General features: G+C 31.5%; 2 pseudogenes; both read right to left on the reverse strand.

The window, feature by feature from the left end:
* LOC107001501 overlaps nucleotides 1-1,577 on the reverse strand; it is a 7,125-nt pseudogene extending 5,548 nt beyond the window's left edge.
* Nucleotides 1,578-9,247: 7,670 nt separating this feature from the next.
* Nucleotides 9,248-11,227, reverse strand: LOC107002003 (annotated as a pseudogene).
* Between the last annotated feature and the right edge of the window lie 13,401 nt (nucleotides 11,228-24,628).

The following is a 24,628-nucleotide window of genomic DNA, read 5'->3' on the forward strand; positions in this document are numbered from 1 at the left end:
GATTGGTTTTTTCTGATTTGTCCGTGGCGGTGATGACTGCCGGCGGCGGTTCTGTGCTTCCATCGACGTATTTGAGAAGGTAATTAGCCTCAAGGGCTGTAAGAACGGTGATTTTCCATGTAGGGTAATTTATGTCTGATAATTTTTCGGGAATCAGGGCATGAAGATGCCTGAGAAGGAGTTTAACGCCAGAAGGAAGTGAATCGAGAGGATCCACCTCGGTTGTCATGGCTGCCGCCGCCCAAGAGAAGAGAGGGAACAATCGGTGCCCTAAAGAGAGAAAAAAAAACTAGAGAAAAGAAGATCTAGGTTTTCTGGCTCTTGATACCATGAAGGAATATTGATTGTATTCAAGTGTTAAGGGAATACATGGGAGATATAGGAAGGAGTACTAATCCTAATAGGACTAGAATTAAGGAGTACTAATCCTAATAGGACTAGGATAGTACACAGTAAATACTAATATTATTTTATACTATTTATTTAATACTATCTGTTATTAGTCGCAATGGAAATCTCATTTTCCATAAAAGAGACATCAAGACATAGAGCTTCAATAAGCTTTTTCCCCTCAAAAAATATTTTATTCCTTTTGCAAATCAATGCACCAGTATCCTGATCACACTTCTCATAGACATAGCAAGACTATCACACTTCTAGTGAATTTGGAATTCCTACAGAAAGCAAGAATGCCGAAAGTGTACTCTCCTGCCCAGTATCAACCCTAATGCATTTGCATAAGCAAAAGTCAAGGCAAGGCGACACATCATTTCGGTTACCCCAACAAACTTCTTCAAGGGATTTATGTTAATAGGGAATCAAGGGAACCCATAAAGTATCAGAAAATGGATACTCGATTTTAGCGAGTCGTGCACTTGCATTCGAACGCACAATTCCTTGGCAAGTAAGAGAACGCAATAAACCATAGTGGGGACTTTTTAAACAAATCTACATTATCGTGTGAATTTTCATCCTCCTCATTATTAGAACCGTCCGTATCATGTAACACAGTAAGAAGTGCAGAGTGTCCAATCTCAAGGACAATAACTTTTACACCATGAGCGTTGGAACTTACTGTTGTGTGTGAAATTTCACCGAACACATGATCTTGGGTAATGCAAGAAGGTTCCTGTACCAAACTTGCTTCTACTGAGTTGACATTCCCAATTTCTGGTTTATCTACAGCATTGTTTTCAGTAACACAATGCCACAGACTTTACATATTATTTATATTGCGTTGGCAATTTATCGAACACATGGTGTGCCTGTGAGCTTCCAGCGTTGTAGGCCAATGCTGACGTAGGGGACTTTGGAACTCGGACGGGAGCATGAAGGGGAGACACCACATCTGATTGTGAAACTTTAGGTACAAAATTAACACCGTCAAAATGAACCTGTGAAGAATTAGCTAGACGCCCCCGACACCATGTTAAAAGTTTGTTGGCGAAAACGCTGAGCAAATTTAACCTTTAAATTCGTCCAATCTAAAAATAGCTTGTTGCAAAATAAGCTATTGAACCAGGCAAGAGCTTCACTCTCAAGGTAGAAAGAAGGAACCAGCAGCCAGTCATTCGCATCGAAGCCAAGGTATGTGAAGTACAACTCAGCCCGAAAAATCCAACTCTCTGGGTTTTAGTCGCCACTGAATCTAGGCAGAAACATAACCGTTGTTGGAGTAAGATCCAATGTAACAAACTGAAATAGCATAATACATAAATATGTTTTTTAACTTGGCTTCAAATCATATTTATGCCCTTCAACTTTGGATAGGCACAAGTAGACATTTAAACTTGTATAAAATTGAAAAAATAGACACACATGTACTACATGTCATTTTTTGTCCTATGTGGTGTTCTACGTGTATTTTGTCATATAGGACTCATGTGTTTATTTATTTCAAAGTTGGATAGTTAAAGTGTTTGTTTGTGCATTATGAAAGTTGGAGGTCAAAGTTAAAATTTGAAGTCAAGTTTAGGATCTAATATATGTATTATGCCAACCGTAATCCTCACTATATTAATAAGAACACTGGTACACGAATACAACCTAACGATTCTAATTGCAATGATCAAATTATTAAATTACAATGGAAATATTGAAATAACGAGTAATTAAAGATAAAAAATATTGGAGATGAAAAGCTTTGACTATAAAGAAAGAGTAGAGGACAAACATTTTCTTCAATATACATAAGCCCTTCTTTCCAACTCATTTTCCCTTTTAAACAATTGTTAATTGGTCTGATTTCCAAATAAAACACTCCAATATTTTACTTGGCCCAATCCCATTCACCACTTATAAGTTAACTTGGTTCACAATAGGAAGAAACTATATATATTAGAAATATTTATGTAATTAGATAGGTTCTCTAATTTAACACCTCTAACCAAATACAAAATAAAATAATTTATATTTTATGCTGAAGTATTATCTCTTATTTTCTATATGCCAAACGATCCTACAAGCCTTTTTCTATTTGAAAAAGAAGAGCTTCCTAACAAATCAGAAAAAAAAATATCTATTGGCTATATTCATTTTTTTGAAAAAACACCTCAACAATTATGTATGTGTATATTTTAAATCTATACCATTTGAATTGTTGTATACAATGATGGAAAAAAATGAATCTCATCGTAATGTTATAAATAATGAAAGAGTTAAAATGATTTTAATTTGTAAAAATTGTTAGATAGATTGCATTTGAAACTTGTGGTTCTTATAAGAAAATAAAATTGTATTAGTAAAAAACAAATTGTGAAGATAGTTCTAGTGTTGATTACATTATGTTTGTTTGTATAAAAAGTTAGAAAATGATTTTAAGTATTCAAATAGTCTAAAAAATTGTACCATTAGTTGTTTTAGTCCTTCAATAATCAACAAAATTTGAATGTATATGGCATCGATAATGTAAAGTGAAGTGAAAAGGGGTTTTGTGATAAACTAAAATTTGTAATGAAAAGAACAAGGGTTTTGTTATAAACTTAAAAGAAAAGATTGAAATTATAGGACTAAAAATAAAGAATGGTTATTAATGTATGGGCCTTGATCTTCTTTTTTCTCGATAATTGTAAATATTATCATTTTTTCAGCAAAATTAAAGGTCATTTTATTCCCAAATCTGAGAAGTCTAATGATCTGGCCCACTTACACGAATTTCATCACCCTTAATAGTCCTTATTTCTCATATTCATCCTCTTGTCCAAATACAACATAACAACCCTAACCAAATCAATCTTAACGAGATCCGTCGATTTTGTCCAAATCAGTCGATTAACGACAGTAGTGCCACTCTCATCACATCCACATAGTCTTTTTCTCATTTTCAAAGCCATAAAAGGCCTTTTCTTGGTTAAATATCTAAGCTTGAAGTTCTTTTATTGACTTAGTAGTTTCGTACAAAATTGGCCCAGCGAGCCCCAAAAAAATATCTGGCCCAATCCAAAAATTGAACCGACCACCCCTTCTTAAATATCACCCTAGTAGCTAGGTTTTTCAAATTCAACTATCTTTTTTCCTCTCCAATGTCGCCGTTGCAGGGTGCTTTCACTAACTCCAACTTCCTCCTTCTTATGCGATGAATCATCACATCTTCGTCCTCTTTATACCACAATTCATCTTTCTTAGCACACAGAGGTGGACCTCTACTATATCTTTTTGCACTTTTCCCTTTTTTTTTATTTGTTCTGACCTCTTTTTCCTCTTTTACAGATATTTGCTTTAGTGGATGAAATGGTTAGGTGGTTTTGATAGAGGAACAAAAGGTCATCTCCTCCGCAGTAGCTTTGAAAAGAAAAGGAAAAACTCGTAATAACCATATGATTCAAGCTTTGTCCATGCGATTTTCACTTCTAATGGCCTCAAAAACATCGATCCTTCATATGTCTTTCGATCTGAAAAGGTAGCGCCATCTCCCTTCTTTATTACTTTTCACCATTAAGCTCTATCATTTTCCTTAGGTGAAAAAATCTTTTCATTAGTTTGAAATTTTTTATTTGAATTCACAAAACTTTTAAATTAAAGAAGTTGGTATTCGCAAAACATACCTAATAAAAGGGTCGGGTCCTTGTTCACCCCCTTTAAATGTCAATGGTTGCAAACCTTCAATAATAGATCTATAATTATTAGATCATTTTAATTTACACTTTTGGTGTCTGAATTGTTTTTTTAATGACAAAGTATTTTTATTTCATAATTTTACAAATTTGAAGTATTTATCATTTTTAGATGACAACATTAAAATCACCCCTTTAATTGCAGCACTTTGATAATAGTATGGGTTATTCAATTCATGGGATAAATTTTTTGTCATAATGTATAATGATTGACTATAAACATAATATCACAATTTTTTGCTGTCATAATTGTTAAAGATTGAACTTTAGTACTTAACATTGTTCCGTATTACTACTCGTTCACATAATGTAACAAACACAAAGAAAATATTAAAAATGTAGCTAGGTTTAGGTTATAAAAGGTGATGTTGACTTGAAGCAAGTAAAATAATTTACAATTACTATTTGGAGTACCTCTACAAGCAAGCTACCACGTGGGCAAGGTTGAAGGCCCACGGGGCGTGAACTTCTTTTCCCGGAGAAAATAATTCAAGCCAAAATGTAAATAAGAAAGGTGCAAGTATACAAATACAAAAGGAGATTAAATAAAGAATTGATCATATATGAAGAACTAAAAAAAAAAATGCTAATAAATATTTTTACTTGATTCAACAATTTTATAATTAAATAGGATTGCTTATAATAGAAAGTTGTAACAAATTCTTTCTATTTTAGAGGTCTTTTGGATTGGCTTTTTGAAAAGTAGTACTAGTCTACGAGTATTTGTTTGTTCAATGATAATATTCTTAATTTATTGAGAAAAAAAGAATAAATAAGTCCGAAGACATACATTAATAATCATTTCGACAATTATCTCTTTCAATTCATGTAAATAGTTATTCTCGCTTATATTTTAATGAAATTCAAACTCATTCTACCTATTCGGTAGAAGTCATTCAGAATTAAATCAAGTGGATCACTAATATATATGAAGATCATCAACGGCTAATCTACTATAGTTCCTAGCTCGTCGGCGGCATTCTATTAATGAGTTCAGAAATATGACTCTAAGCATTAATAGAATGCCAATGTTTGTTCTATGAATGTTGCTTGAAGAGTTCACAAATATGACTCTATGCATTTATAGAATGTCAATGTTTGTTCTGACCGACTTAGGAGTAGTTTTTCCATGTACATTAGTTTTTTATTTCTGTTTGAAAAATCGAAAAAAAATCATCAATAACTAATCTACATGAAAATAATGAGGTTTTATTAGATTTTAACAATATCCACATCATTTTTTTTAACAATATCCATATCATTTTTCATTAACAATATCTACAACAAAGCAGTGTGTGAATGAGAGTACACGGAGAGCTTGCATCGTACTTTTCCCTTTTTCTTATTTGTTCTGACCTCTTTTCCTCTTTTACAGATATTTGCTTCAGTGAATGAAATGGTTAGGTGGTTTTGATAAAGCCACAAAAGGTCATCTCCTCTGCTATAGCTTTGATTATAAAAGGAAAAACTCATAATAATCATATGATTCAAGCTTTGTCCATGCGATTTTCATTATTGATGGTCTCAAAAGCTTCGATCTTTATATGTCTTTCGGTCTGAAAAGGTAACCTCATCTCCCTTCGTTATTACTTTTCACCATTAATCTATATCATTTTCCTTTGGTCAAACAATCTTTTCATTGGTTTGGAATTTCAAATTTTGAATTCATTAAACTTTTTAAAGAAGTTGTTATTCCCAAAACATACCTCATAAAGGGTCGGGTCCTTGTTCACCCCCTTTAAATGTCTACGGTTACAAACTTTCATTAATAGATCTATAATATTGAGATCATTTTAATTAACACTTTTGGTTTCTAAATCTTTTTTTTTAATGGCAAAGTACTTTTATTTCATAATTTTTGTACCTTTGAAGTATTTATCATTTTTAGAAAAGAACACTACTATGAAATAACTCCCTTAATTGCAGCAATTTGATAATAGCATCGATTATTCAATTCATGGGATAAATTTTTTGTCATAATGTATAATGAGTGACTATAAACATAATATCACAATTTTTTGCTGTCATAATTGTTAAAGATTGAACTTTAGTACTTAACATTGTTCCATATTACTACTCGTTCACATAATATAACAAACACAAAGAGAATATTAAAAATTTAGCAAGGTTTAGGTTATGAAAGGTGATGTTGACTACTAGTTCTTATTCTAAGACCAATGAAATGCACTTGAAGCAAGTAAAATAATTTACAATTACTATTTGGAGTACCTCTACAAGCAAGCTACCACATGGGCAAGGTTGAAGGCCCACAGATCGTGAACTTCTTTTCCCGGAGAAAATAATTTCAAGCCAAAATGTAAACAAGAAAGGTGCAAGTATACAAATACAAAAGGAAATTAAAGAAACGATTGATCATATATGAAGAACTAAAAAAAAGCTAATAAATATTTTTACTTGATTCAACAATTTTATAATTGAATAGGATTGCTTATAATAGAAAGTTGTAATAAATTCATTCTATTTTAGAGGTCTTTTGGATTGGCTTTCTGAAAAGTAGTACTAGACTACGAGTATTTGTTTGTTCAATGATAATATTCTTAATTTATTGAGAAAAAAAGAATAAATAAGTCTGAATACATACATTAATAATCATTTCGACAATTATCTCTTTCAATTCATTTAAATAGTTATTCTCGCTTAAGTTTTAATGAAATTCAAACTCATTCTACCTATTAGGTAGAAGTCATTCAGAATTAAATCAAGCGGATCACTAATATATATGAAGATCATCAACAGCTAATCTACTATAGTTCCTAGCTCGGCGGCGGCATTCTATGAATGAGTTCAGAAATATGACTCTAAGCATTAATAGAATACCAATGTTTGTTCTATGAATGTTGCTTGAAGAGTTCACAAATATGACTCTATGCATTTATAGAATGTCAATGTTTGTTCTGACCGACTTTGGAGTTGTTTTTCCATGTACATTAGTTTTTTATTTCTATTTGAAAAATCGAATGAAAATCATCAATAACTAATCTACATGAAAATAACGAGGTTTTATTAGATTTTAACAATATCCACATCATTTTTTTAACAATATCCATATCATTTTCCATTAACAATATCTACAACAAAGCAGTGTATGAATGAGAGTACATAGAGAGCTTGCATCGTATTTTATCTAACTTGCATGTTCTGATATATGATTTTTCTAGTCATGACATGCAATTCAACATAAAATACGATGCAAGCTCTCAATAACTCTCAATCATACACTACTTCATTGCTTTGGACAGTCGAAAGGTTGTCGCATCAGTTCCCTCACCAAACACGTGTACTAGGTAAAATCACGCAGACTGCTCATCAATGATAACCCTCGTAAACTCATTTGATGACATACTCAATTCTAACTTATTGGACAAATCAGCAACTACAAACTCACGAACAAACATAAAAACATCATTCAATGCTAACAATTCATTAGCAACATTCTTCTTGCACCTTGCAACCCCAATGGCCTCTACTATTTCCCTTATACTAGTCCAACAAAAGTTATACAAGGTATCCTCAAGCGCAACAACTCTTCTAACACTAATAACAATCGAGCACATTCATTGTATCTCTTCATATGCAAATCAATACTCATCAATTCATTTGCATATGAAGAGATACAGTAAATGTGCTAGATTGTTATTAGTGTCTGTAAGTTATTGATAAGAGTTGTTGCATTTGAGGATCCCTTTTATAACTTTTGTCGGAGTAGTACAAGGAAAATAGTAGAGATCACTGGGGTTGCAAGGCGCAATAAGAATGTTGCGTATGAATTGTTAGCATTGAATGATGCTTTTATGATTGTTCGTGAGTTTGTAGTTACTGATTTATCAGTAAGTTAAAATTGAGTATATATGAGATCAAATGAGTTGGTGGGGTTATCATGGTGAACAATGTGCGTGATTTTACCTAGTCCACGTCCTTGGTGGGGGCATTGATGTAACAATCTTTCGACTATTTTAGAAGTGAAGCAGTGTATGACAAAGAGTACACTGAGAGCTTATATCGTATTTTATCTTACTTGAATGTTATGATATATGATTTGCTAGATAAAATAGAATGGTGCTTAAGGAAATTGGAAGATCGACTGAGATTGAAGAATATTATAGTAAAAAATTTCAGATTGTAATAAAAATGACATGGAATTTCATTAAAACTTAAAGAAAGAAGTCAATTTATGGAACTGGAAAACAGAAAAATGTCAAGATGTTACTAATGCATGGACTTGGATATTTATTTTCTTCTTTTTTCTTTTCAATAAATTGAATATATTAGTATTATTTTTTCGACAAAATTGCAGTCCATTCTATTCCCAACCCTGAATAAATAATTATAGTTATTGGGAGATCACGTCATTTGTGAGTATATGCTATTATTTGACAAAACATGTTTTTATTTGCTTGATAGTTATATTAAATGAAGATTGGAGTAAAAAATAACGTTAAATCTGGACATATATTTGTTCATCTTTATTTGAAAGGTCATAAGTATAACTGTATAAGCATAAATTAGTTAATATTCTTTATGTCCGTAGAATAATTTTCCAATTTTTTTAATCACTTTTCTACGTGCGTCTTAGTTAGCGTTTGACTATATATTATTTTCAAATATGTTTGTTAAAAAATTTTGGTTGAAATTTCACCATGTGTTTAGTTATAATTTTTGGAAAGAATATTTGATTGTTTAAAAATATATATAATTTATACACATAAGTTTTAAAAAATATTAAATATCCATAAGTTTGTGTTATTACGTTATAATAAACATGTTTGGTGAAAAATTAGGAAAGTTTTAGGAAATAAACCAAAATCATGATTCCTTAGTAGTTTAGAATTCCTTATTAGGATTTTGTTATTTATGGTATTTCTTATTTATGTTTAATTATGATTTATTAGTTTATGGTGCAATATAAATATGTGTGCGTTGTTTATAAGTTCCTCCTGTTTTAGGATTATTATATTACTTGCGCGACCAAGTACACTTGTGTGTGTAATTAAAAACGTGTTGCATTTACATTTATGACTACTTGAACTGAAAGTAGTTTTTGCAATGACATTTATGATTTATTTTGTCTGATGAACAATAATAAGATGCCAACTATTATAATAAAAGTTGTTGAAGTCATATATTTTGTTACTAACAACAAAGAGGAGGAATACTTTGTTCATTTGTGAAAAAGTTATTTGGATCAATTTGATGTTTTGCTTTTGCCAGTCTTTGAAAGTTACTTTTAAAATACTTGGTACCCCAAGTCATGATAGTTTGTCGATAACTCGAGTAATTACCTTGTTGGTTGATTCCCAAATCAAGATCTCTACAGTTGAGATAAGCCGCTCTTGGTGAATTCGACACATATGGCTCCATGTACTTGTAAAGATTTTGAATCCCATACAAGTATTGTTTGGATCCCTCATTTGAATCCCATTTCACTATGTATTATATGTTGTAAATGTTCCCTTTTCTATGAGGAAACTGTTGAATGCCTTGAATCGGACCCGTTACAAACAGAAAGGACGGGGGTCTCGCTGCCCGGTCAGCGAGTCGGGGGGTCCAGGGAGGCGACGCGCCCCCTGGCCTGGGGGTCCGGGGGGGCGGAGACGCCCCCGGCCCGACGGTATACAATGTTATTGTATTGGGCCCTTAATTATCTGTTAATTCTGTATGTTGGGCTCAAGCCTGTTAGGGCGTAGCTTAGCACTATATATAGACGCTATGGCAAACCCTATTCTGTAATTCTGTTCTTGCCTCTCCTTAATAAAACTGCTCTCCCTCTTCCCGTGGACGTATCCAATTTATTGGTGAACCACGTAAATCTGTTGTCTTGTTTTTCGCGTTTATATTTTCTCGTATTATCTCGAATTCCGCATAACAGAAACGGTATTTCATATTCTTCAATTTCATCCATTATCATGAAAACTAGTTTTTTGTGCGAAAACCTCTCTGAGATCCCCTGGAAAACACTTTCAGGCATTGGCTCAACGACGAAATCTGTTATTGCCTTGAAGTTGCTTTTATATTGTGTTTTTTCTATCCAACAGGACTTCTAGTGGTTCGCCTTTTTGGTAACCGGTGAAGTAGAGGACGGATTTTATCCAGCTCATCTCCGTGCAATCTTCCATCTTCAATCCCAATTCAGGGAAATTCGCGTTCATAAGAGAAATCAGGTCGGATTTAATTCCTAAGAAGAGTGAATTGAACAAGACTTCAGGTAGCTTCACATTCCCCTGGCTACCAATTCCATCGATTTGTTGAATGAGTACTCGAATGAAGAGACCCTCGGGTAGTTTGCTAGCTATGTATTGCCAGTTATGTACAAGCTCGACACCTTCTTGATCTAACCTCTTGTGAATTGTGAAAACTGTGACGAGAGATGGAACGCGAACTAGTCTCACTTTCCAGGCTGATATTACTCCAAAACTAGCTCCTCCACCTCCTCTAATTGCCCAAAATACATCTTCTCCCATTGTTTTTCTGTTTAGAATTGTACCATTTGCATCAACCAAATTGGCATCTATAATATTATCAGCAGCCAGGCCATATTTTCTCATCATAGTGCCAATGCCACCTCCATTTAAGTGTCCACCAACACCAACACTTGGGCATAAGCCAGCTGGAAATCCAAGAATGTTACTTTTCTTGGCTATGTTATTGTAAACTTCACCAATAGTTGCACCACTTTGAATCCAAGCAGTTTCATTTTCTATGTCAATGTTAATCGATCGATAATCGACTAAATCAAGGATTATGAAAGGTTTTTTGCAAAGATAAGATAGTCCTTCATAATCATGACCTCCACTGATCACTCTAACTTGTAAACCATGTTTCTTGGCACAAAGAATTGCCCCTTGGATCTCATTTTGTGTCTTTGGTGTCACTATGAATGATGGCTTAAGTAGTGATGTTGAATTTAACCATCTTGGATTTTGTTGAGATTCTTGTAGAAGATATGTATATGAAGGTGATTGTTGGGAATGAACAACACTTGAAGAAGTTGAAGTAGTGTGAAAAGACACGCATGTAGCAAAACCTTGAAGATTTCCATACCTAATTGGTGTAATTGTAAGAAGAAAGAAAACTAGTAGTACTATACAATAAACCATGTTTTGATATCATCAAAGAAAGAGCAATTTAGGTATATAATGGATTTTTTTGGTACTCCTAAATTAAAATAATTCAAACATCTAACATATATATGAACAAGCAATTATCTTGAAAGAGAGTAATATCTTGAGGATTTATTATAATTTGAGGAGAGTAGAGCATATGCTAACAATATTCAATTAACTTTGAATGCAGGACACTTCGTTGAGAACAATGAAAAGTTATCTAGAAGTAGTTGAGAAATTGTAGTTTGTCTTTTTGTAATTCAATCGGTTATAAAAAAAATTATGAACTTAAATAAGTAATTTGGAAATTTCTAGGTGGAGGATGCATCATTGGGAATATGTTACAATACTTTAAGAAAAATTATCACTTTGCCGAATGCTGATTGTCACTTAGCTTGTAGTTGAAAAAATCTTGGAATATCTAAATATATATATTTAGAACATAAAAAAATTCTCATTCTATCAGTATATAGTTTAATTTGTAATCACCTAAGTCACTCTCTCTGTCTCATTTTATGTAATATTTTTCATTTTTCGAAAGTCAAACAATTTATTTTTGTCCGGCCATTTGCGTATAAAATTTTCATATTTTTTTAAATGAAATTTATATATTTGTAAACTACGTAAAGAGTACTATAAGTCACATTAATTGATAATTCAAAATATTAAAAGGATCTATGAAAAGATTACGGTCAAAGATAGACTTATTTGAATCTCGAAATACGAAAAGTGCCACATAAAATAGAACGGAGGAAATATTATCTTTATGAATCTATTTGTTAGATTGCATATAGGATTTATTACTAATAATATAAAAATGTGTCATTTAACTTGACCTTAAGTGACATCTGTTACATCGTAAAGTTCATTAATGCTCATGAAACCAATATATAAACAAATACATCTTCCATTCTCGCCCCATACCGGTGAAACCTATATCTTGGAAATGTATATTTTAGTTGTATACAACTTTCACCTTGCCACTAGCCATTGAAATCTATATATACTGAAAGTGGATACATTTTCCACCTTGCCCCATAGCTATTGATTTCTATCTCGAAAGCGGATATTTTACGCAACTAAAAAAACTAGATTTAGCGACAAATAAATTTGGAGCTAAATAACAAATTTTGTTGCTATCACTTAGCGACTGATTTTTTTTAGCGACGAGCAAAAAAGCGACAGACTAACGACGTTCATTGCTAAATGCAGTGTTTTTTGGTAGTGAATTAGTTGTTTACAACTTCCACCTCGCTTCTAGCCTTTGAAATCTATTTTGAATTTTGATATTTTAGTTGTATACAACTTCCACCTTGTCTCTAGCCTTTGAAATCTATCTTGAAATGGGAATATGCAATTCACTTATTAAATAACTTATATAATATTGACATATGTCTAGAATTTAAACTCAATGAGTTTAACTTTAAGCTAAATTTTTTAGTATCAAATTTACTTTAAAATTATATGTTCATATATATTATTTATTGAAATTTTAAATATATGTTCTTCATTGAGAATACTTAGAAGGTGTTACATCGATACTATATCAAAAATGAATTTTAACGGCAATTAATTAGTAATTGCCGTTAAATATATTTTTTAGCGGTAATTAGTAATTTTTATATATATTCCTAAAGGCTTTAGGGACATTGAATCTAATGTCACTTAACTAATGTCGATAAAGACTTAAACATCCTTTTTTAATGTGTCTATTTAATACCCCTAAAAAAAAAAATTTCTTTTTTTAGTGATCTGTTACTAAGCACCAACAACATATAACTTTTGACACGTACACCAATTTGCCTCCACAGGTTCTGCACAAAGTTAGGTAGATATTGGCTCTTAGGCACATGGGATAAGAATTTGCTAAGTCAATTACAAAATTCTTTATACAAGACATTTGTGCATGTTTTATTGACTTAATATGAATTTTAAGTACGTTGGTCATCAAAAGTCAATTCAAAAAATGTCACTTACTATTCGAAAAATTTTTTGGCGAAAATGATATTTTATTTATTTTATTTTTAAAAATATTTTCACTAACCTTTAATATTTTTGACTAAATATAAGGAGGCAAATCATTTTTTTTTTTAAATCTGGCCATTTAGCACTTCCCCTTACTATTTAGTCAAGGCCATTGTTCTAAATCCTCTTACATTTATTGTGATTATGATTCACCACTTTTACCCTAAGGGTGTATTTGGTACGAATGAAAGTGTTTTCCGATGAAAGTGTTTTTCTAGAAAATGTTTTTCTGGAAAACAGGTAGATTTTGGACTTATTTTCTCATGTTTGGTTGATGAGTAGAAATTTTTTTCTGTATGTTTGATTTATGAATGAAATTAATTTTTGGAGGGGTTGGGGGTGGGTGGGGGCTGGNAAAATTAATTTTTTGGGAAAGGGGTGGGGTTGGGGGGCTGGTCGGTGGTGGGTGCGTGGGTTGGGCGGTCAGGGATCGAATGAAAAATAAAATTTTGAAATTGAAAATATTTTTTTATAATTAATGTTTTTCCCAAAAAAAAAAAGGTAATTTGAAATTTGAGGAAAGTTTTGGAAAATGTTTTCCTTAATTTTTGAAGGGAAGTCAATTTCCTTAATTTTGAGGAAAATGAATTGATTTGGAAAACATTTTCCAAGATTTTGTCCCAACCAAATATGAGAAAATTGGAAAACATTTTCCAGGAAATGTTTTCCTTCATACCAAACACACTCTTTATGTATAATCTCTATCTACAAGAATTTGTATGCATATTTTTGCGTTATTTTGATACACGAGTTAAATTATTTTGAAATTATAAATTTTTAGACTAATTTATTCGATTAGTGCAATAAAATAATCCAAGTTAGTCAGAATAAAATTGAATATCATATGATTAAATCCGAAACATCCTACCTTATATCGAGTACCAAACAACACTATCATAATCTGTCCTAATGACTTAGAACTTCCTATATTCATATCAAAATTGTTACTTTGAACTTTGAAGTCTTAATAAGCAAATATTACACTAGTGAAATTACTTATATTATATGATCTTAACTAAACTATACATTATACCACATTAAACAGCATTTAAGTAAAAGATATTATTACTATTAGCCAAATATAAACTTAGAACATCAATCATCCCTTTACTGGGATGCTTTGTTCATGTTTGAAGAAATTTTCTGGATCCACTATAGTTTTTATTTGCACCAGCCTGTTAAAATTGTTCTTGAAATACTTGTTCCCGCACACACTAGCTTGTGCAAAGCTCGAATTACGATTCATTCCTAAATCAAGATCTCTGTAATTCACATAGGCTTCTCTTGGACACATATGTTGTGACGAAAAGATGAAATCGAAAATCTAACTATAAAGAACACCAAGTTTAACGTGGAAAAATCCTTCAATCCGAAGGTAACCACCACGGGATCGACAAGATCTGAATTGTTTCACTATAACAATAAGAGGGTTACAAATATTCTTCTAATGGATACACAACAAGTGCCAAAAGAGAACAAACAATAGATACACCAACGAAAGATAAATAGAAAGAAACACCAACAAAACTCAGCTCTGTTCGGGACCTTAAAAAGGATCTTGTTGACCTCCGAATCCGATCTCCACCGTTCAAATCAACCACCAAATGTCAGGAACACTCAGTCCAAATTTCATTCCGATCCAACGGTTAGTTAATCGGGATAAACGATCTGAATGTTGCTGGTCGGAGAAAAAGAATGCAGCAAAAGAACCCTTTTCTTTCTCTCTTTTTCTCTTGTTGAAAGTTCTCTCAAAAAACCTCTCTTATGTTCTAATGTCTTTCAAAGACAATACCAATGAGCAATTAATTATTCTCTCAAAACCATTCTCTATTTATAGAAATGTGCTTTTCCTTACAAAGCCAAAACCAACTACAAATAGGATTACTATTCCAATCTTTTTCCTAATAGAATTGGAAACCAAATAAAGAGAATAATTCCAATCCTTTTCCAAATAGGATTAGGCCATGGGCCTTTGGCTGGAACTTGGGCAATAGCCCAACAAACTCCCCCTCCAGCCAAGGGGCCAAATGGACTTCAAGTGGAGGATCTCTTGACAGGCTTCCTGCCTGCCACACTTCTACAAAACTCATGATTGTTTACATGAGTTATTTCCACTTATCTCAATGAGTATCTAACATGACTTCATCATAACCTTCAAGTTCTCACATATTAGTCAATAGAATATACTCATCATAAGAATAACGTGTTGAGATTCGCTTCTCTCTAGTAGATCTTCTACAAGAGGTTTCTGGAGCATCCGAAGCGGTCATCCCAACATGAGTTGGTTGATTATCAACCACAACATCATCAGTAGGAACAAATATATGTTCTACACTCTCATTATTATCTTGATCATTACCTTGGGTTCCCTCATGTGCAAAAGATGTATCAATAATAGGAATTTGATCAACATCAACTAAGTTCTCATCAGTATGAGAATCTAGTTTCTCAGTCTTGTCAATATCTTCAATAGTTTGATCTTAAAAGAACACAACATCACGACTTCTAATGATTTTCTTATTAATTGGATCATAAAAGCGATATCCAAACTCATCTTGACAATAACCAATGAAGATACATTGCTTAGTTTTAACATCCAATTTCGACCTCTCATCTTTTGGAGCATGCACAGAAGCTTTACACCCAAACACTTTCAAGTGATCATAAGAAACATCCTTATCAAACCAAACTCTGTTTGGAACATCACCATCCAAAGCAACAACAGGAGACAAATTGATGACATAAGCAACAGTGTTAAGTGCTTCAGCCCAAAAAGAATTTGAAAGTTTAGCCTCTAAAAGCACACATCTAACTCTCTCAACTAAAGTTCTGTTCATCCTCTCTGCCAAACCATTTAATTGAGGAGTCTTTGGAGGAGTCTTCTGATGACGAATTCCTTGCGATTTGCTGTAGTTATCAAAGGGACCAATATACTCACCTCCATTATCAGTGCGAATACATTTAAATTTCTTTCCCGTTTGTCTCTCAGATAAGGCTTGAAACTGTTTAAACACATCAAGCACTTGATCTTTGGATTTTAAAGGATATATCCAAATCTTGCGAGAATGATCATCAATGAAAGTAACAAAGTAAAGTGCACCACCTTTTCACTTCACTTTGAAAGGACCACACAAATCTGAGTGTACTAGCTCCAATAGCTCAGACTTTCTTGAAGGAGGATGACTGTGAAAAGAAACTCTTTTCTGTTTCCCTGCTAAGCAATGAACACATCTTTTCACCTTTGCTTGTTTCATACCAACAAGCAAATTCTTCTTAGCCAAACAGGTGATCCCCTCTCGCTCATATGACTAAGCCTCTTGTGCCACAATTCTGATAAAGTCTCGCTGTCTATTAAATTTATAGAGTCACCAAGAATCGATCCTTGTTTCACGTATAAATTTGAATGTTTTCTTCCTCAAGCTAAAATCAGTGAGCCTTGGTGAGCTTCCATTGGCCATTGCACAAGTCATTATGATAGCCATCATCATCTAGTTGTCCTACAGAGATCAAATTTATTAGAATGTCTGGAGCATGCTTGACATTATGAAGGACCAACGTTGAACCAGTATTGGTTTTCTAACAAACAGTGTCAACACCAAACACCTTAACTTCACCAGCATTACCCATCTTTAACACCTCAGAGTTAACAGAAGTATAAGATGAAAAGAAGTCTTTTCTTGGTGTGACATGTGATGTAGCTCCAGAATCTACTATCCAACTTGTGTCTTGAGATACAAAATTGATGACGTCTTTATCACAAGCGAAGAGAAGGTCATCATGGACAACAGCAACAACATTATTTTCGTTGTTTTCTTCCTTCTTCCCTTCTTTAAGATCTTGCTTCAATTGTTTACAAAATCTTTTAATATGTCCTTTCTTTCCACAATGATAACATATAATATTTGGATTCTTGAATTTTGACTTGCTTCTGCTTTTACCTCTACTCCTCGGATCTCTTGTCTTATGTCTCCCCCGATCTTCTGTATATAGAACATCTGAATGTGAAGATATGTCTTGAGATTTTCTTCTAACCTCTTCATTCAACACACCACTCTTTGCATATTCCATAGTCACCTTTCCACCAGTGGCAGAATTTGTTAAAGAAACACGAAGAGTTTCCCAAGAATCCGGTAGAGTATTAAGAAGCCAAAGTCCTTGTATTTCATCATCAAAATTCACACCCATTCCTGATAGCTGATCAAGAATACCCTGAAAATCATTTATATGATCAAGAATATGACTTCCCTCCTTGTATTTTAAGGTCATCAATTGCTTTAACAAGAACAACTTTTTATTGCAAGTTTTTGAAGCGTAAAGTGTCTCCAACTCTTTCCACAATGTTCTAGCATGTGTCTCATTCACAATATGGTTGCGAACATTATCTTCAACCCATTGTCTTATATATCCACATACTTGTTGGTGCTCAAATTCCCAATTTTCATCGGTCACATTCTCGGGTTTATGAGCAGAGAAAACCGGAAGATGCATCTTCTTCACGAACAATAGATCTTTCATCTTGCTTTTCCATATGTTGTAGTTTCTTCCGTTTAGACATACCATCTTGCTCATATTCCCCTCCATATACATAACCTTAGCTCTGATACCAGTTGTTGTGACGAAAAGATGAACTCGAAAATCTAACAATAAAGAACACCAAGTTTAACGTGGAAAAACCCTTTAATCCGAAGGTAACCACCACGGAATCGACAAGATCCGAATTTCTTCACTATAACAATAAGAGGGTTACAAATATTCTTCTAATGGCTACACAACATGTGCCAAAAGAGAACAAACAATAGCTACACCAACAAAAGATAAATAGAAAGAAACACCAACAAAACTCAGCTTTTGTTCGGGACCTAAAATAGGATCTTTTTGACCTCCAAATACGATCTCCACCGTTCAAATCAACCACCAAGATGTCAAGAACACTCAGTCTAAATTTCAGTCCGATCCAACGGTTACGTAATTGGGAAACATGATCTGAACGTTGCTGGTCGGAGAAAAAGACTGCAACAAAAGATTCCTTTTCTTTCTCTCTTTTTCTCTTGTTAAAAGCTCTCTCAAAAAACCTCTCTTATGTTCTAATGTCTTTCAAAGACAATACCAATGAGAAATTAATTATTCTCTCAAAACCATTCTCTATTTATAGAGTTGTGCTTTTCCTTACAAAGCCAAAACCAACTACAAATAGGATTACTATTCCAATCCTTTTCCTAATAGAATTGGAAACCAAATAAAGAGAATAATTCCAATCCTTTTCCAATTTGTTGGATTTTATTTGCTCTAAATTTCTTACCATAAATAGGTTTTCCTTTTAGGAAAAGGTTTTGGATTGACTAATCCTTTTCTTGTAGGAAAAGAACTATATAAATAGAGGAATGTTTCTTCTAACTTAATCAGCAATCACAATGTAGTTTTAAGGTCTTTGAGAGTTTTTGGTTAGAGGGAGAATTTATGGGTCACAAGCTTGATACGTTATCACTTGTGTGAACCTCCCATGTATTACGAGTGAATTGGTTGAGGTTGTATCCCTTTGTATTTGTACTCTCATATTTATAGTGGATTGCTCATCTCCTTTGTGGACGTAGGTCAATTGATCGAACCACGTTAAATCTTTCTGTCTTTTGATATATTTCTCGTAGTCTTCTTACTCGTGGTCTTTTGAGGTTTACTTTGCTAGCTTCCGTGTTTACACCTACTTAATTTCGGTCCTAACAACATAGATGCATAAGACGTCATGTAATTGTAGAGTTTCCTCATCCAATCGTGGCTAATTCTTTATTAGGTTGATTCCATAGAGTTAAATATTGAATCTTGAAAATTACCCTTTTTCTATGTGGGAATGGGGTGTCTGATTCTGATATATTCGCCATCATTCCTCCGTAAGGATTCCATATCATCAATGGTGAGTCCTCTTCTAATAGCATTTCCCATAGCCCTTCGAGTCCTGTTTCTGGTATTGGCACTTTTACGAAGTCTGATTTAGCTTTGAAGTAATTCTTAAATTGTGATTTCCCCTGTAGGAGTACTTCTGGTGGCGTGTTGTTCGCGTACCCCGCAATGTATAAATCAACTCTATCCAACTCATTTCTGTTACATCTTTTCGCGTCAATCCCAGTTCAGGGAAAGACTCGTTCATTATTAGTAGAAATATACATTGATTAAAATTCATAGATGAATTTTAGTTTTAAATTAATCATGACATGATTAAAGCAATTCAACTGAATTAATAGAAGAATAATCATTAATCACTAAAAAAAATTGAGCAAATCTTGTTGTATTTAATTAAAAGCTATTTATTTTCGCCAAATATCGGAAATATATCAAATGCTCTTTTTATTATTATTAAAAGACATAGCAATAAGAGTTTCTTGGAATGCAAAATCTTTGGGCAAAATTTAAGGGTTAGGAGGTTCTTTGTGATGTCTTTAACTTTGGTACATCTATATCTAGACAAATTGTGTGAATGTTTATACTGTCCATCTTATATGCTTAGAATTAAATAATACTAAATTGAAATTATCTTTAACTAGTTAGGTTACTAGTATTTGTTCCTCCAATTACTAGAAAGATTAGCATAAGAAAAGAAATGATCTAATAATCAATATATATTGATTAAGTTATTTATATATCAAGGAAATAAAAAGAAAATAACGAAGTCATTGAAAGGAAGAGGTATTTATTCACGAGAAACACACTATTCATAAGAATCTAAAATATATTCTAAACAAAGAAAACAAGTGTAGGATATCTACCTCTTTATAGGAATATTTAAATTAGCTAATGAAAATATTATCTATCTAGTTATTCAAATTTAATTTATACTCGTAAGTTTTTTTATTTTTAAAATCTCAGGATAATTCGCAGTCGTTACAATCTCTGCCACACCCTTTGTCCTTCGGGTAAGCATTCTGTGGTGAACACTTTGTGCACACTGGGTAAACCCCTCACTGTGTAATAGCCTGCAAATTCCTAGTTTATTTTGATTGAAGTAAATTTAACCTATTTAGAGGTTGTGCTAATTTAGACTATGTATGAAGTATGTATTCTAAATTAAATTCATTCATAAGAAAAATTTACAAAATATTTAAATAATTTTTTTTTATTTGATATGTTATTATATATAGGTATAATGAAGAATGAATAATTTTTTTCTTGAGTTGATTGCACAAATATACAGGTTACAACACTTTATTGCACTTATGTGGCCAAGTTTTTAAGTTTTCAATTGCATACACTACATTTTCCTATAGTAGTGTATGTAAATTCGGGTATACAATATTACACATGGTATACCATATTATGTAAAACTCCATTTTATTTTTTTATATTTAATAATTAGATAGATAATATTATATACCTAATATACAAATATTATACATTTGGTATATAATATTATATAAAACTATATTTTTTAATAATAATGTTTAAAATTCGATATACAATGTTATACGCCTAGTGTACACATATTATAAAAGTTGTTTACACACTTATATACACTATTATATAAATCCAACTATCCAAGTATCAAGTTATATAAATCACAAATCATCATAAATTGTACTATATTTATGTTGCTCAATAAGCATACCCTAAAGTTTATTTGTACTATTATTCCTCAATACACATCCGATCTCTTGCACTAATACCACTTGAAAATACAAATTATTTGCGAAAATTTGATTTTTAAACTTTAAAGCTACGAACTTCAATAATAGCCACCTATAAAGTTTACACTTCTTGTTCATGTTTTTAATCATAAATGAATGAGTAACCATATCATTAATCTTAAAACAACATTCTCCAACATATTATATTCAAAAAATTCGGAATCCTCAAACAAAAGTAGTCATATATTTTTGTTTTTAGATTTGTAGTTCAAACAAAATCCTTTTGAAAGTAAGATACTCCTAAAATAGAAATACATATCCAAAAATTCAAATAGAACAAAGAATCAATTTATTTTATTTTTTTCTTCTTCTCACACATTATTTCGAAAAGTAAGCCAATTGGCATAAGATTTTAAAATATGGGTCTATTTTGGTAGCATCATTACTTAAGTTGAATTTGCGTGTGATTATCCTTTTATTTTAGTAATTAAATAAATTATAAGATATAAAGAAATAAATTAAGACATGGTAACTATTGAGTAAGTTGGGTTGTGTCCATCGTTTAACTCATCTTGACCTATATTTTTTCAGTGAGCAATCATTTTCGATTTTTATTTTAACTTCAGTATATCATATTCAATTCTACAAGATTAAAAATTATTATTAATATCTCGATCTAAGTTTGAGATAATCCTATTCCACTATTCCAGAGCCCTAAAGCTAGCCTATGGTATTAGCAAATTAATAAGTCTCAAATATAAGATGCAGTAATTGATTTTCCTAAGAGGTCACAATTCTCATATTTTTGTGGTGCGAAATTTATTATTGACCAAATAACAAGTTGATAATGCCATTTGCTCTGACTATGACTTCTTCTTTTCTTATTTTATTTATATTCCAAGTCTATTAATATCATTTTTTAAAATATTATTTTTAAAAAAAAACATAAATTAATTTATTAAAAAGAAAATGAAAATTAAATTATATGTTTACACATATATTTTTTTTCAAATTAATTATAGGTAATTATGTCATATAAAGTGAAGTGGTGAAAACAAAAAAAAATATTGGGTTGCAGGCTTGCAGCTACAACTTATTTTTGATTTGTGAGGTATACAATAAAGAATGACCAAGTTGAAATTTTGATGAATGGAGCAGAAAAATACATGCCCTTTCGAAGGCATTAAAGTTCCTCCAACCTTTTCTTTTTAAGTCTCTTCTTTTCGTAGGAAATAAAAATAATATTATTCTACTTTATTTATTTTATTTATTACGTGGCGTTATTTGATTTGATATAAAATTTTAAAAAAGATTTTTTTTAAAATTTATAATTTAAAATAAGACGTTTGTGTTTAATTATAAATTATTTCATTAAGTAAAATTAATAATTTAAAGTTAAACTAATGCTAAAATATATATGTATCATTCTTTTTATACTGATTAAAAATATTGCATCATATAAATTGATAATATATAAATTAAATTTTGAGGAAAAAAGGTACATGGCTACCAAAGTAATACTGAGAATGGAACAAGTAAAGTCGTGTGACAAGAAAAAAAAAAATAGAGAAACAAAACATTTTAGGTCAAGGATTAAAAAAATAATAATATGTGGATGTCCTTCAACAATATCGAAGAAAGACAAGTTAAAACAAATTTTACTTTTCCGAGTAAATGAAAAATAAAATAGAAAAGTATTAAAAATGCAAATTATTATTTTTGTCTCTAAATTATATTGACAATTGACAGGCTTAATAATACTCCTTTACTTGACAAACTAAACTTAGATATTCCCCGAAATAGCACATGACATAACTAGTAATATCAAACTTTTTGTAGGAGCATGAGACTCTTAATAAAAAGTTGAGAGAAGTGTTGAAAACACTCCTAAACTTAGCGAGAATTTAAGGATATGTTTCACTCATATTTATAAGATTAGATGTGTATTAAAATTCAGTTAGTCAAGTGAAAAGGTATTTTTAATATTGTTAATAGTTTAAGAATGAAACTAATAATTTGCGATGAGTTTAAAAATGTTACATCCGTACTTGTCTCTAAACTAAAACTAATTGCACATGGAGCCAAATGATTGGCAAAACTTAACAATCCTTTTATCTTTTATTAATAACATGAAGTTTAGATAGAGGAGCTAGCTTGCTGAATATCAACTTCATTAGCACTAATTAATATACAACTAATCTGTACCTTAAACCTAATATAGTTACGTAGAAAGCACACGGAAAAAGGGAAACAAATGCTTTTAAAAAAGAGATTAAGATTCTTAAATTTTTGGCTAATAGGATCCAACAAAACTTAATCCTTTATCATCAGGTCAAGTTTCACTATCCTTGATAAAAAAAAAAATGGATGCTAAGATTTTTAAATTATAATAGAGATCAATTAAAGTATTACAACACTAGGTACTTCTTTGATTTTATGATAATAGATGCGAGTATAAGATAACATATTTAAATAGTTTAGTTGTAATTGAAGACGGTGTCTTTAGTAACTGTAACTAATCCACGAAGGGATGGTTAGGGTGGATGCGGGTTCGAGGCAATGCGATGTGGGTACGACGTGTGTCTATACAAACTTTATACGAATTTAAATAAAAGCTAAAAAATTACAACTCTCATGATATATAGATAAATATTGATTGTTATTATTATTGATAGAGTTAAAATATAAACCTAATTCTATGTTTATAAATTATACAGAAAATAACCAAATACCACCTTAATCTATTACGCAATTCTCAACTACATACCACTATTTTAAGAAGTCATATTACCCTCTTGAAGTATTTTAAATAAAAGTACTAACACCTTTAAGTGCTGATGTGACACAACAAGTGTGTTCACTTTCCTAAAGACAAGTGTATGGCAAATAAATAAGTTAAAATTAAATAATTTGAACTATCTTTTCTTAATGGGGAAAGGGTCAGATATACCTCTCAACTTTGTCATTTAGAGCTGATATACCCCTCGTTATAAAAGTGGCTCATATATACCCCTATTTGTAAACAAATAGCTCACATATATCCTTTTCCTCTAACGGAAATGAAAAAAAAATTATTCTAAATTTTTGTTATTTTTTTCTAAAAAATATAATCCCATATGAGTAAATTTAATCCTCGTCAAACATATTTTTTTTTGACTTTTTTTTGTTTCAATGACTAATTTATAATTATTATTTTGATAATCAAATTTATTTATGTTTCACTAATATTCTTGTAAAACTTAACCAAATTTTTTCTTCGAATATGAAATTAAATTACAATACACAAAAGAAAAATAGTTTAAATTTTTTTCTTTAAACTAAGGAATGAAAGAAAAAACAAAATAAGAATAAGAAACTCAAATAATTATAATAAAAAAAGTCAAAAAATAATTTATGTATGAAAAAAATTAAAATATACCTTGAACTTTGATAGAAGAATCATATATACCCCTATATAATTTTTTTACAAAAATTAGAAGTAACAAATATAAATTTAAAACTAATTTTTTAACTTCCGTTAAATGAAGGATAAATGTGAACCATTTTGTAACGGCAGGGGTATATGTGAGTCGTTTGTATAACAGTAAGGGCATATATGAGCCACTTTTATAACGAGGGGTATATCAGCTCCAAATGACAAAGTTGAGGGGTATATCAGACCCTTTTCCCTTTCTTAATTGAATTCACTACAATTAATAAATAAATTTAATTAATTATAATCACATACTCTGTCTCTATCCATTACCAACCTCTAAAA

This window comes from Solanum pennellii, chromosome 10 (genome assembly GCF_001406875.1).
Source record: "Solanum pennellii chromosome 10, SPENNV200".
NCBI classification, from domain to species: Eukaryota; Viridiplantae; Streptophyta; class Magnoliopsida; order Solanales; family Solanaceae; genus Solanum; species Solanum pennellii.